Below are 13,067 nucleotides of genomic sequence, written 5' to 3' on the forward strand. Positions count from 1 at the left end.
CATTTCTGTGATGTGATGCAGAAGTAGTAGAGTACCAGAGTGAATGTCTGCACAATGGTGCAGCAGTAGTCAAGAAAAATGTCATGACTGTAAACATAATAGTGACCACTAAGCCACAATAAGCCTAGCAAAATGCATGACCACACAGGAAAGTAGGGAAAATTAGGTACTATAAAAACTGGGCTACCGGAACACAAGCTACTCAGTCCACCAGTGTGTGATAACCTGCATTCTAGGAAAAAGAGAGAGAGAAAACCAGGGGCAGCTATAAAAGGAGTGGAGCAAGTTTGGCTCTATCTGTGGGGCTTCCAGGGCGGTTACATTCAGAAACAAGATCAAAGAATGCCGGCGTATGAGCCAAATGAAAACAAAAGTACTGGTCTTGCTGAACATTACCAGTACTCAGTACTCTCTTCTTGGCTGTCGTTTGAGCCTGTTACAATTACTAATTATCACTTCATTTATTTAAATAAAATTAAATAAAGCACACATAGCCCCTGTGTAACCTACTTAAGAGCTGCATGTTGTGTAAGAGCTACTTACAGCTCAGCAGGCCTGCTACATAAATTATAATAAACTCATGTTAACATGCTCAAACGAAAACCAACCTTAACTCGTTGCTTTACACAGAGCCAATATATAGGTTACAGTCCTCAATAGGTGATAAATAAACAGATGCTGTGTGTGTGTGTGTGTGTGTGTGTGTGTGTGTGTGTATGTGTGCAGGAAGACAGCACTGTGTAGTCTCACTGCTGATGAATCATTGATGCAGAAACATTAGTGGGGGGTAATCAAAATTTGAAGGCCATTTAAAATATTAATACAAAGATGCAGTAGTTGACTTTTTAACTGCACGAGTAAAAGCCACCATTTCAACCCAGTACAGAGATCTATTATAACTGACCAGTTCTTGTCAAACATTTACACAAAAAGCTCTGAAATACACATACATAAAATAAACTTGAATATACAGACTATATTTTTAATTAAAAAAATACTAATTACTAATGTTAGCCATCAGATGTGATAGCCATCATATCTGTTTCCTTAAGCATATATGAGAAAGCAGGTTTTACAGAGCTAGCGTGGATAAACAGATTAATAAAAAGTGGATGTGTTCCATGAGACGAGCACAAGAAGTGCATGTAAAATGCTTTGAAATGAATTCTGTGAGTCTAACAGGCAAAAATAACTAACTGGCTGATACATCGATCAGCCATAACATTAAAACCACCTCCTTGTTTCTACGCACACTGTCCATGTTATCAGCCCCGCTTACCATATAGAAGCACTTTGTAGTTCTACAATGACTGTAGTCCATCTGTTTCTCTGCATGCTTTGTAGGCCCCCTTTCATGCTGTTCTTCAATGGTCAGGACCCCCACAGGACCACCACAGAGTAGGTATTATTTAGGTGGTGGATCATTCTCAGCACTGCAGTGACAATGACATGGTGGTGGTGTGTTAGTGTGTGTTGTGCTGGTATGAGTGGATCAGACACAGCAGCGCTGCTGGAGTTTTTAAATACCGTGTCCACTCACTGTCCACTTTATCAGACACTCTTACCTATATGGTCTACCTTGAAGATGTAAAGTCAGAGACGGTCGCTCATCTATTGCTGCTGTTTGAGTTGGTCATCTTCTAGACCTTCATCAGTGGTCACAGGACGCTGCACACAGGGTGCTGTTGGCTGGATATTTTTGGTTGGTGGACTATTCTCAAACCAGCAGTGACTGAGGTGTTTAAAAACTCCATCAGCATTGCTGTGTCTGATCCACTCATACCAGCACAACACACACTAACACATCACCACCATGTCAGTGTCACTGCAGTGCTGAGAATGATACACCACACAAATAATATCTGTGGTGGTCCTGGTAGAGTCCTGACCATTGAGGAACAGCATGAAAGGGGGCTAACAAAGCATGCAGAGAAACAGATGGACTACAGTCATTAATTGTAGAACTATAAAGTGCTTCTGTATGGTAAGTGGAGCTGATAAAATGGACAGTGAGTGTAGAAACAAGGAGGTGGTTTTAATGTTATGGCTGATCGGTGTATATAAATACAATCAATTATGTTATATTTATTATTATCTGTAATAATAAATGAAATATTTACCATATAGTTGTTGAGTAAAATGAAGTAACTACTGTTGTTTTTATCTCTAACTAGATTTGTCAAGATGCAAATTTTGGGTGTCAAAATCAATAATAGACCGCTCAGGTGGTGCAGCAGTAAAACAAGCTATCACACCAGAGCTGGGATTTCGAACACATCGTTTCTAATCTCAGCTCTGCCATCCGACTGGGCTGGGCGGCTACATGAACAGTGATTGGCTGTTGTTCATACAGGGTGGGAAAGTCGGACCAGGGCTCCTCATGACTAATGCATTTACGACCTCTGCTGGCTGACTGATGGCACCTGCACAAAGATGAGGAATAATGCGTTAACCAGGGTGTGGCTCTCCGTACACAAAGCTGATCCACATATGAACTCGCCGCGTGCAGGTGAGAAGATGCAGTCGGCTACTGCACACGTGTCGGAAAGGGCATGTGTCCGTTGCAGTGCTCCTCAGTCAGCAGTGGAGGGTAATATCAGTAGAGGGGAATTGTAATGCAATCTGGGTTATTGGATATTACTAGATTATGGAGAATATTGGGGGGAAGTTGCAACAAAAAAAATAAAAATAATATCAGAACGACTGAACGATTCTTTGTACCAATTTAGTGCATGGTAAATGCAAATATGGCATAACATTAAAATACAATGATAATTATCAGACAAAAACACAATTTCAGTAACTTTACTAGTTATGGAAGATTAATTAATCCTACTGCTATAACTACTATTAGTCCTAGCACTGATTATTATTATTATTAATTGTAATAACAAGATAAAAAAGGATACTATATTAATAAGAACACTGATACTAGTAATACTGTTACTACTACTACTAATATAAAAAAATCATACATTGTATATGCTTTTCAGAAACTCAGACAAAATCATACCATTTTTAATACTTAAATGCAGCAATTTGCATTGTCTTGTTGAAAAAAGCATAAACGTCCCTGGAAAAGATGTAATTTCAAAGGCAGCATATGTTGCTCTAAGATCTCAATGTACATTTCTGCATTAATGCTGCCATTACAAAAGTGTCAATTACCTTTGTCAAGGGTACTGACACAGCCCCATACCATGACACACCCTGGCTTTTGGACTGTTGCTAATAACAGTCTGGATGGTCCTTTTTGTCTTTGGTCCAGTGCACACATTATTATCAGTATTCCAGATCTTCCAAAATAAAACCACTTATTGGTCTGACCACAATACATGTTTCCACTTTGTGAGGGTCCATCCTAGATGCCTCTGAGCCCAAGAACTCGACGCAGTTTCTGGACATGGTTAACATAAGGCTTTTTTGCACAGTAAAGTGGCATTTTTGAATGAAGCTACATATTGTAGTGCTTGACAAAGGTTTGACAAAGTAATCCCTTGTCCATGTAGTTATTATAGCTATTGATGAATGATGGCTCTTGATGTAGTGCCCAGAGAAACATGTGAGAAACACTGCACTTTTTAATAATTGCCATTTTCTACACTGCCCCAACTTTTTCTAATTTGGGGTTGTATAAAATCAACTATATAACAAATAATAAGTCTTCATCTTTGAATCAACTGTATGGAGAAGGTCATTTTCTACAACATTATAACTGTATCTCTGTGCACAAAGTGAGATTCATTAAGATTTGGTCTGGAGAGATTCCAGTGGCCTACATGGAGCTATACCTCTTTTGACTTTTGACTAAATGGGCACAAACCCCGAAAAGCACACTCAGAACTCAGAAGCTGAAAAAAATGCAATACGCATGACAGACATGAACCAGAGATGAGAAACGAACTCAGGTCCCTAGGTCCCATGTTACAAAGTAGTACCCACTTTGTTAGCTAGAAGACCATGAAATAAACAGGCTTAATTGACAGGCAGTTCTAAAAGGTTCTAGTAATAAATAAATGAATGTATAAAATTCAGCCTGTTTCCAGCAACAACAGCACGTGTAAAGCAATTCTATTTTCATAATGTGTTAGAATGCTTCCTATTGTGAGTCAGGGTTGCTCACAAAATTCCCTCCTCAGCTCTGTTTTAAATTACTTTCTCCTTTTCCTGGGCATAGGTTTCTGTACAGCTGATTTCTGTCAGACTGTAGTTAAAAAGTCATTATAACACACAAAAAAATTAAATTAGCTGGGCAGATGGCAAATAAAATATAATGTAATATTTACTTTTACCATAATCAGCAAAGTACCACTTATGTGTGTGTGTTGACTTAGCCAGCATCTCATTTTAATGTGTGAAAGAGCTGACTTACACAAACAGCTCTGCTGTCTCATTTGGTATTCTAATTTTATGCTAATTTAATTGTGTCCAAGCTACCATTTGAACAGAAATGGAAAAAACAAGCATTTAGGAAGAAATCAGGACACACTAGGAACTGAAAAGTAAACAGCTAGCACAAGTTAAACGGATTTAGAACTGCAGACTTCACACATGCAAGACCAATGTAGAGTAAGCAATTTTAAAATGTAATTAGCGAAGATACAAGTTACTTTTCAAAAATGTGCAGTGAATATATTTTTCTAAAGCTGCAAGAACATTTTTATCACTACTACTACTTTTGCAAATACAGTGGTACCTTGTAACTCGACGTCTCCTAAACTCAAAATCTTTGAAGCTTGATGCCCTTCGTCGTACCTTTAAACTCAACAATGATTAACAATGAACAAAAAATTAACAATGATCAGTCTCTTTGTTCAGTGCTTGTCTTGAGCAGTGTGGTCATCATCAAGTGCAAAGTGCAAATATGAGACAAATCTACATTTGTGCGAATCTACATTTGTGTGTAATAACTATCAAATTCACTCTGAAAGCTCCACATAGATGTGTGTTTATCTGGATTTTCCTCCTGTTTAACTTTTAAAGCTCGGGGTGCTGAGAAATTGTGAGAATCAGCTTTTCAGAGAGAGTCCAAAACGAGTATTGTTAAAAAAAATCTTAATGTGACGCGATCCCAGCTTTTCAATGGGCGCAAGGCACACAGTAACACCCTGGATGGGCGCCAGTCCATCGCAGGGCAGACACACATACACACACCCATTCACCTATAGGGCAATTCAGTGTCTCCAATTAACCTAAAAAAATGGCAACATTACAAAGTGGTAAATGCTTTACTGTCCCAACTTTTTTTGGAATGTGTTTCAGGTCTGAAATGCATTAATGGATGTTTATTAATAAATGAAATGAAGTTGACCAGACAAAATATCTCAGGTTCATCCGTCTGCAATGAAGTAAAAGTCAAAGCAAATGTAAGAAACTCTGTTTTTTATTATTTGCATTTTCCATGCTGTCCCAACTTTTTCTTATTTGGGGTTGTACATCTCATCTTATTTTTAGTTGAAACATGGCTGCAAGATGGTGATTAGAGTCCTCAGATCTGTGCGCTACAGACTGTAGTTTTTTAAACTGTCCATAAATCACCAGGCGAGGCAGAGGGGTTGAAGTAGTTTTTAAAAAATGGATATAACTGTTCTACTCTCTTTATTACAGATGTGTTTACCAGCTTTGAATCTCTTAAAGTTGAATCTGTAGACCCATTGCTCTGCATTATGTACAGGCCACTTAAACCATATTAGGAATTCTCTGACCTGCTGTCCATTAGTGGTGTGCGATACTGCAAAATTTGGGATCGATCCGATACCAAGTAAATACAGGGCCAGTATTGCCGATACCGATACTTTTTAATAATTAAGATAGATGCATCATCAAATTGCTAAATCTGAAAGAATTTTCATGACATTTAAGTATATTATTGTAATACATACATTTTTTGTAAGTAGCTGCTCTCAGTAGGGTTGTAAATAAATTCAATTGTTTAAAGCGGTCCGATTTCTTGTTTCTGGTGCTTTACTTTCTCACAACTTTACCATCAGGGCGTATCACCACAAAGCAGCTAACTCCTATCACATATTTGTGTTTGCTGGGTGAATACATTTGTACATTTTTACAATTAGTGATCGAATACATGTGTCCTTGTTAATTTAAAATATGCTATTCTGTTTACATTTATAAGCACAAAGTCAAAAGGAGCTCTCATTCACCCAAAAAACTGAATAAAAGGATTCAGGTGCCTAAGGTGCATCCGTACTTTACGTACGTATAGTTTACACTATTATTTCCATAAAATCGTCCCATTTTTGTATTTGCAAAGCAAAGTATTCAAAAATGTACAATCTTCCAATGCCTACCAATGTACTGATGTCTGTTAAGATTATAACAGCGTGACGGAAACACAACAAAACACAGCAGAGCAGGAGGGCAGGAGCGAGGTGAGCATGTAAGATGTGAGAGGAGCGAGTCTGTACAGACATGGTCTTTACTTTCTGACGAAACGGGAGAAATGTGCTAAATGTAGCGGAGAAAAAGTAAAACTAAAGTATTGATCCCATCACACTAGTATTGATCCGATACCAATACCAACGTTTGTATCGATAATATCGATATTTGGATCGATCCGCCCACCACTACTGTCCATAGTACCTGTGATGTCCAACTGAATATTGATCCTGGAAGATTTTAACATTCATTATGAATTGAATCATGTGTTTAATTCCTTTTGATTTTACTCAGCATGTAAATGGCCCTACTCATGATTACTCTTGATTTAGTTTTTTTATTGTTTTAATGTAGATTATATGAAAGTTGTAGAGACTGCATTTTCAGATTATATGCCTATGTTGTCAACTTCACAACCTCAGAATAGAGCATCAGAACAACTAATTGGCCCCACCACAGCTACTAAATTTGTGCTTGCTTATGCAAATTATTTATCTTCCACTGCTCCTCATTTGGGATTTGAGGACCTGTTTCTTTTCAAATCGTTTTTTACAACTGTGCTTGATCCGGTTCACCTCTGAGAGTGAGACATCACATGTTTAAATCTTAACCTTGGCTGAATGATTCAACTAAGCCCGAGTGTAGGATGGCAGACTGTAGGATGGCTAGACTCCTTGTCTATCCACCAGGTATTCCAACATTTGAGAATTTAAAACCATTCTCCTTTTCTTAGTTATCTGTTTTTAGCTTGAGGTGCTCTAGCTCTACTATTGATATTCTTCAATCTTGGTTATTTAAAGAAGGTTTTTGAGGCATGCTGTTGTTTAGCCCCGCTTAAAGAAGCTCAATCTGGATGTAAATTTGAGTAACTACCAGCCTATATCAAAACTATCACTGTTGGTTCTAGAGAAAGTTATTTCCACCCAGCTGGAATCTTTCCTAGACAGTAATACATTTTGAGACTTTTTAATCAGGCTTTGGGACCTTTCTCAGTACTGCTCAGTTAAAAGTGACTAATGAAATGAAAGCCTTCAAGACTTTGTTACCTGCTCGCTCTCCCTTTTAGTTCTGCTGTAATAATTAGGGGTGCCGGAATCTAAAGCTACTCTCTGCAAAACTGACATCATACTCTATATGATTTCACACTTTAAATACATTTTCTGTTGTTTTTTCCCCGAGGTGGTTCTGACGGAAACCTGTTCACCCTCTCGAGGTTAAAGACTGCAAGTCGAGACTGCTGTGCCAACAATGCTGCTCCTGTTAGATGTGACGGGACCCTGGCATGTTTGCACCAATAATGTCAAGCACTCACTGCAGACTTTATCACAGACTGGACAGAATTTTGAAGAACTCCAAATTGATTACCTTATTACTTTTGCTAGTTATGACTTTTAGTTCAATTTTAATTTGTGTTTGTATGATTTGTGTAAATCCTATTTATTCAAATTATCCTCCAGGCCACCCAAGGAGGATGGGTGTCCTTGCTGAGTCTGGTTCCTCTTAAGATCTCTTCCTGTATTTTTAAGAGAGTTTTTCCTTGCAACTGTCGCCCTCGGCTTGCTCAACAGGGAATTTTGGTCTGCTGGTCCTGGATTCTGCAAAGTTGCTTTGAGACAATGTCTGTTGTAAACAGCGCTATACAAATACATTTGACTTGATTTGACTTATTGCTGATTCTGGTGACTGTTCTGTCCTGGTCTTACTGGGCTTGGGTGCCACGATATACACGGTTGACCATGATATACTCATTGAGCATTTGGAACACTTGGTTGGATTAATGGTTTATGTCTTATATTAAGCATCATTTAACACTGAGAAATACTTTTCTGGGGTCCTATAAGGGATTATTTTAGGCCCTGTCCTTTTCCTGCTATATATGCCAAACTATTTGAGAGCATGATGTCTTGTTTCATTGTTATGCACATGATCTACAATCTTTGAACCTTGGAAATATTACACTTTAAAAAGACTTAATGAGTCTTATAAATATTAAGAATTGGTTGGCACATAGCCTCCTCAACTGAATGATAGTAAAAGAGAGTTGTTATTGTTTGGTCCCCCCACAGTAATCAAGAGCAAGATCTGGAGGTAAGATCTGATCTCTTTAACACCTTTTATTAAAACACAAGTTAAAGACCTTGGGGTCATTATAAATACGTAATTACAATTTGATAAACAAATAAATACAGTGGTCAATGGCTGCTTTTTCCATCTTAGAACAATCTCCAAATTACACCTAGATTGGATTACTGCGATGCACTGTATTTTGGAATTAACAAAGGATCTCTTGCTCTTCTACAGTTAGTTCAAATGATGCAGCTAGAATGTTAAGTGGTATGAAGAGAGAGAGCACATCCTTACACTGGCTCCTATTGCATTACTAAATACAGTACAATATAAAGTCGCATTGATGGTTTTTAAAGCCTTGAATCGACATAGCTCTTGATATGTTGTGGACATGCTTTGTATTGCTTTGACTTCTCCCCCATATCCTACTACTACCACTAGTACTACTGCTACCAACATAACTGGTTCTATCACCACTATTAAAAATATTACTCCACCCATCCTACTACCACAACTACAATTAAAACTATTACTTCTCCCTTCAACCTCCTACTACCACTGCTACTACTGTTATTTCTCCTTCCCCTCATCCTACTACTACCACTAGTACTACTGCTACCAACATAACTGGTTCTATTACCACTATTAAAAATATTACTCCACCCATCCTACTACCACAACTACAATTAAAACTATTACTTCTCCCTTCAACCTCCTACTACCACTGCTACTACTGTTATTTCTCCTTCCCCTCATCCTACTACTACCACTAGTACTACTGCTACCAACCAACTAGTTTTATCACTACTATTAAAAACATTACCTCACCCATCCTACTACCACAACTACCATTAAAACTATTACTTCTCCTTTCTCCTCCTACCACCACTACTACAAAAATTTCTTCTTCCCCTCATCCCACTACTACATCTACTATTACTACTACTACTCCTTCCCCTCATCCTACTACTTCATTTTTTTAATCCACAGTAAAGCTATTCTTTTAAATCTGCAACAAAATGGGTTTTAGTGTTACTACTACTACTTTACAAGTACTACTACCACTACTCCTCCCCTTTCTTCCACTACTACTGCCACTACTTCTATTATTACTCCTTTGCCTTGTCCAACCACTACTAATAATACCACTATCAGCACTACTACTACTACTACTTGTATTCCATCGCCCGCTCAATCTACTATCATTACTACTACCACTACTTGTATTCCATCTTTCGCTCAACCTACTATCCCTACTACTACCACTACTTTTATTTCTTCTCCCTTCTCATTCCACTACTACCCATACAAATACTAACACAATGACATCTACTACTCCAGTCTTCAACTACCACTACTACTACTACTACCATCAATTTTACAAGCAAATCCAACTCAGGAAACAGGGATGTCATGCCACCTCTGGGGCATTTCGCTCTTCCATGGATAGTTCCCATGTGAGGCCTTGGGCAAGTTCCCTGAAATAAACAGAATGCTGACATTCTACTCAGCACCTGTAAGCATGCATTTTGAAGTAAACCAAGAACATCTGCTTGGTGCTGAGTGAAACTAAGTTGGTAAGGTAATTGGTTGATGAGCATTGAAGAGTACTTCTAATTTGTTGCTGTTTAAACCACTTTAATATCTTTGTTTGCTGCTTTTGTGTCAGGAAACCATCTTCGCTCAAATGATTCCTCTCACAAATTGACTCCCTGTCTTTCTCAAGATTCAGCCTTTCTACAGCTAAATCTTATAAAGCTTATTTCAGATGTTATAGAAGAAAATCTGAAGTATGAAAGTACAGCTCACGAATCTGCAGCAATAATCTGATTCACTTATGTCAACATTAACCAAAATCTTATTGATCAATGTTTTTGAGACCTCGTGGAATCAACAACACAAAGAACTAAGAATGTTCTGAGAGCAAAGACGCTCTACCTGTATTAATAGAAGTTTCTAATAAAGTTTATATAGCGTATAAGAAACAATAAAAGTAGTTATACTGAACGAGTGTGAACTGTTGAAGATACAACATTCTGCAAGCATGTATAAGTTTGAGTTAAATACTTGGTGGCATCTCAGCGATTAGGACTTGAGAACTGACTCAAAATTGTTGAGTCGTTAAGCAAAGCCCCTTGTATAAAAACTTAAATCACCTTGTATAAAAGCAACTGCCAAATACTTCAGTGTATAATTTCAATAAATAAGTGTAAAATTTGAGTTAATGGTGGTGATCATTTATTTATTCTGGTATCACACACAGCCTTTTTAATGTCACAGTTCCTATGGCAACGACACTGTGTCCTAGACTTGTCTTAGTTTATCATTGTGTTCACCTTTATTATGTTATCGTGTAATAAATATGTATATTTAAACACTGTGAGTAGAATATAATATAGTGCTTGAGACAATGGGTCTATCATTAATTGATCATTTAACATGGCTGTCGTTAATTATGTTAAATGTACCTGGGACTTCTAATTAATTGCTTTCAGTTTGAGAAGCTGAGTTTGAAGGTTACCAGAAATGGTGTAAACGGTTAACCTGCAGGGCCGCCAAAAAGAATGAAACTAACTAATAAATAAATAAATAAACAGTGTGAATGACTGATATGCATCTGCTATTATCAATGTTACTTGTTCCCCCAGTTCTTCTCTCCTAATCTAGTCGTGTCCAATTACCCTGATTGCGTCCTCTACTGATTCGACCCTTCACTGCTGACTGAGGACGCCTCTCAACTGACATACGCCCCCTCCGGCACGTACAGTCAGTACAGACTGCATTTTTCACCTGCACGAGTCAAGTTCATACACTTGACGGGCACTGTGTATGGAGGGCCACACCCCCATCAGCATTGGCTTTCGACTTTCTTACCCTCTAACTCTGATCAACAGCCAATCGTTGTTCATGCTGCCGCCCAGCCCAGTCGAAAAGGCAGAGCTGACGATGTATTTGAAACCCCAACTCTGGTGCGCTAGCGTACTTTACCGCTGCACCACCTGTGCGGCTGCTATTATCAATGTTATGTGGTATAAGCAGTCCAGTTTTTTCCTCTAAAAGCAGCTTTGAGAACCATATTAGAGTTTGTAAACCATATTTTTCAAACCAAATCAAAGTTTATTTGTCACATACATAATCATACACAGTACAACTAGTAGTGAAAATATCTCTTGATTTCAACTACCTACATGCTAGGCTTACATAATCATAATCTCATAGTCTCTGTATTCCTTTGTTCATTGTGAGCCAAATTCCTTTTGTTGCGAGTTCCCACATTTAACCATGTGATTTCTTTTAACAATCAATTAAAAAGAGACAGAAATAACCACTACACAGCCAATACTGCACCATACACAGCTTTAAATTCACATTTAAAAAGCTTGAACAGCATGAGCATACACTATGTAAAAATGTAGAATTTTAGAAAGAATGAAGACAGTCAGAAATTAGATCTGTCAGACCGTCAAGAAGCCCTGTGATGGATCGGCATTGTTCTGGGATATTATTTATAGAATACATATACATCCAGGCCAAACTGTGAATATTATTTTACTGCTGTCACTTAATGTGATATATATTGAGTGAATAACATGGTTGGGCTTAAAACTAATGTGAGAAAGCTGGAGAGAAGGTATCATTGCAGTGATTTATTTTTTTGAAGGGTTTTTCTGCACAGGTACAGTATATGAAAAGAAAATTACAGCTGCACCTGGAAAAAATATACATGTGAAAGTGCTCCTGTACACATATTCAGAAAATAAGTACATAATATATTTGCACCCACAACTAAACACACACACACACACACATACACAAGCAAACACAAAACTGTCCCCCACGAATATAAAATATACTTGGATGCTGATATGTAATTTAAATTTAGAAAACACTTGTATAGTCCAGTACCACTAGTCCACTAGCTAACTACCACTGAGCTACCATTGCCAGTTCAAGTCAAAAGTGAACAAAAAAGTGGAGACAAGTATTTAATCACTTTTGTATTTTACAGTAAATATAAACAAAAATGTATTTATAAGCATAAAATAATATATTTAAAAACAAACAAATGCTGCTCAGGTGGCGCAGCTGTAAAAACACGCTAGCACACCAGAGTTGACATTTCGAACTCATCGGTTCGAAACTCAGCTCTGCCATCTGGCTGGGCGGCTATATGAACAACGATTGGTTGTTGTTCATACAGGACGGAAAGCCGGAGAGGGACCTCATAACTGATCCAATTATGACCTCTGCTGGCTGATTGATGGTGTCTGCACAGATTCGAGGAATAATGTGAGCAGGGTGTGGTTCTCCTTACACGAAGCTGATCCACATATGAGCGCGCCTCGTGCAGGTCAAATCTAAATCTAATCCGAACAGTAAACTGGTAAACCTGGGTGCCACTGGTTTCTGATAGTTCTGAGCTGATGACACTGCTGTACATATTCTCATCTTGCCATTTTGAAGAAAAGTAAGCATGATGTGTCTTTTATCCGCTGCATTATGTTTCCTTGACTGACTACTGCATCTACTGTCCTCAACATTGCCTATTTCTTTGTGCTTCTTAAAACCTTAAAAGAGTGCTTTTAAATATTTGCCTGGGAGAGACT

At 38.0% G+C, this 13,067-nt stretch overlaps 1 protein-coding gene across 1 annotated transcript in view; it reads right to left on the reverse strand.

Annotated features, from left to right (window-relative positions):
• Positions 1-13,067, reverse strand: part of cpne4b (copine IVb) — a 54,657-nt gene that overhangs the window by 27,439 nt on the left and 14,151 nt on the right. The window lies entirely within an intron of this gene.

The sequence above is a fragment of the Trichomycterus rosablanca genome, chromosome 2 (assembly GCF_030014385.1).
Source record: "Trichomycterus rosablanca isolate fTriRos1 chromosome 2, fTriRos1.hap1, whole genome shotgun sequence".
NCBI classification, from domain to species: Eukaryota; Metazoa; Chordata; class Actinopteri; order Siluriformes; family Trichomycteridae; genus Trichomycterus; species Trichomycterus rosablanca.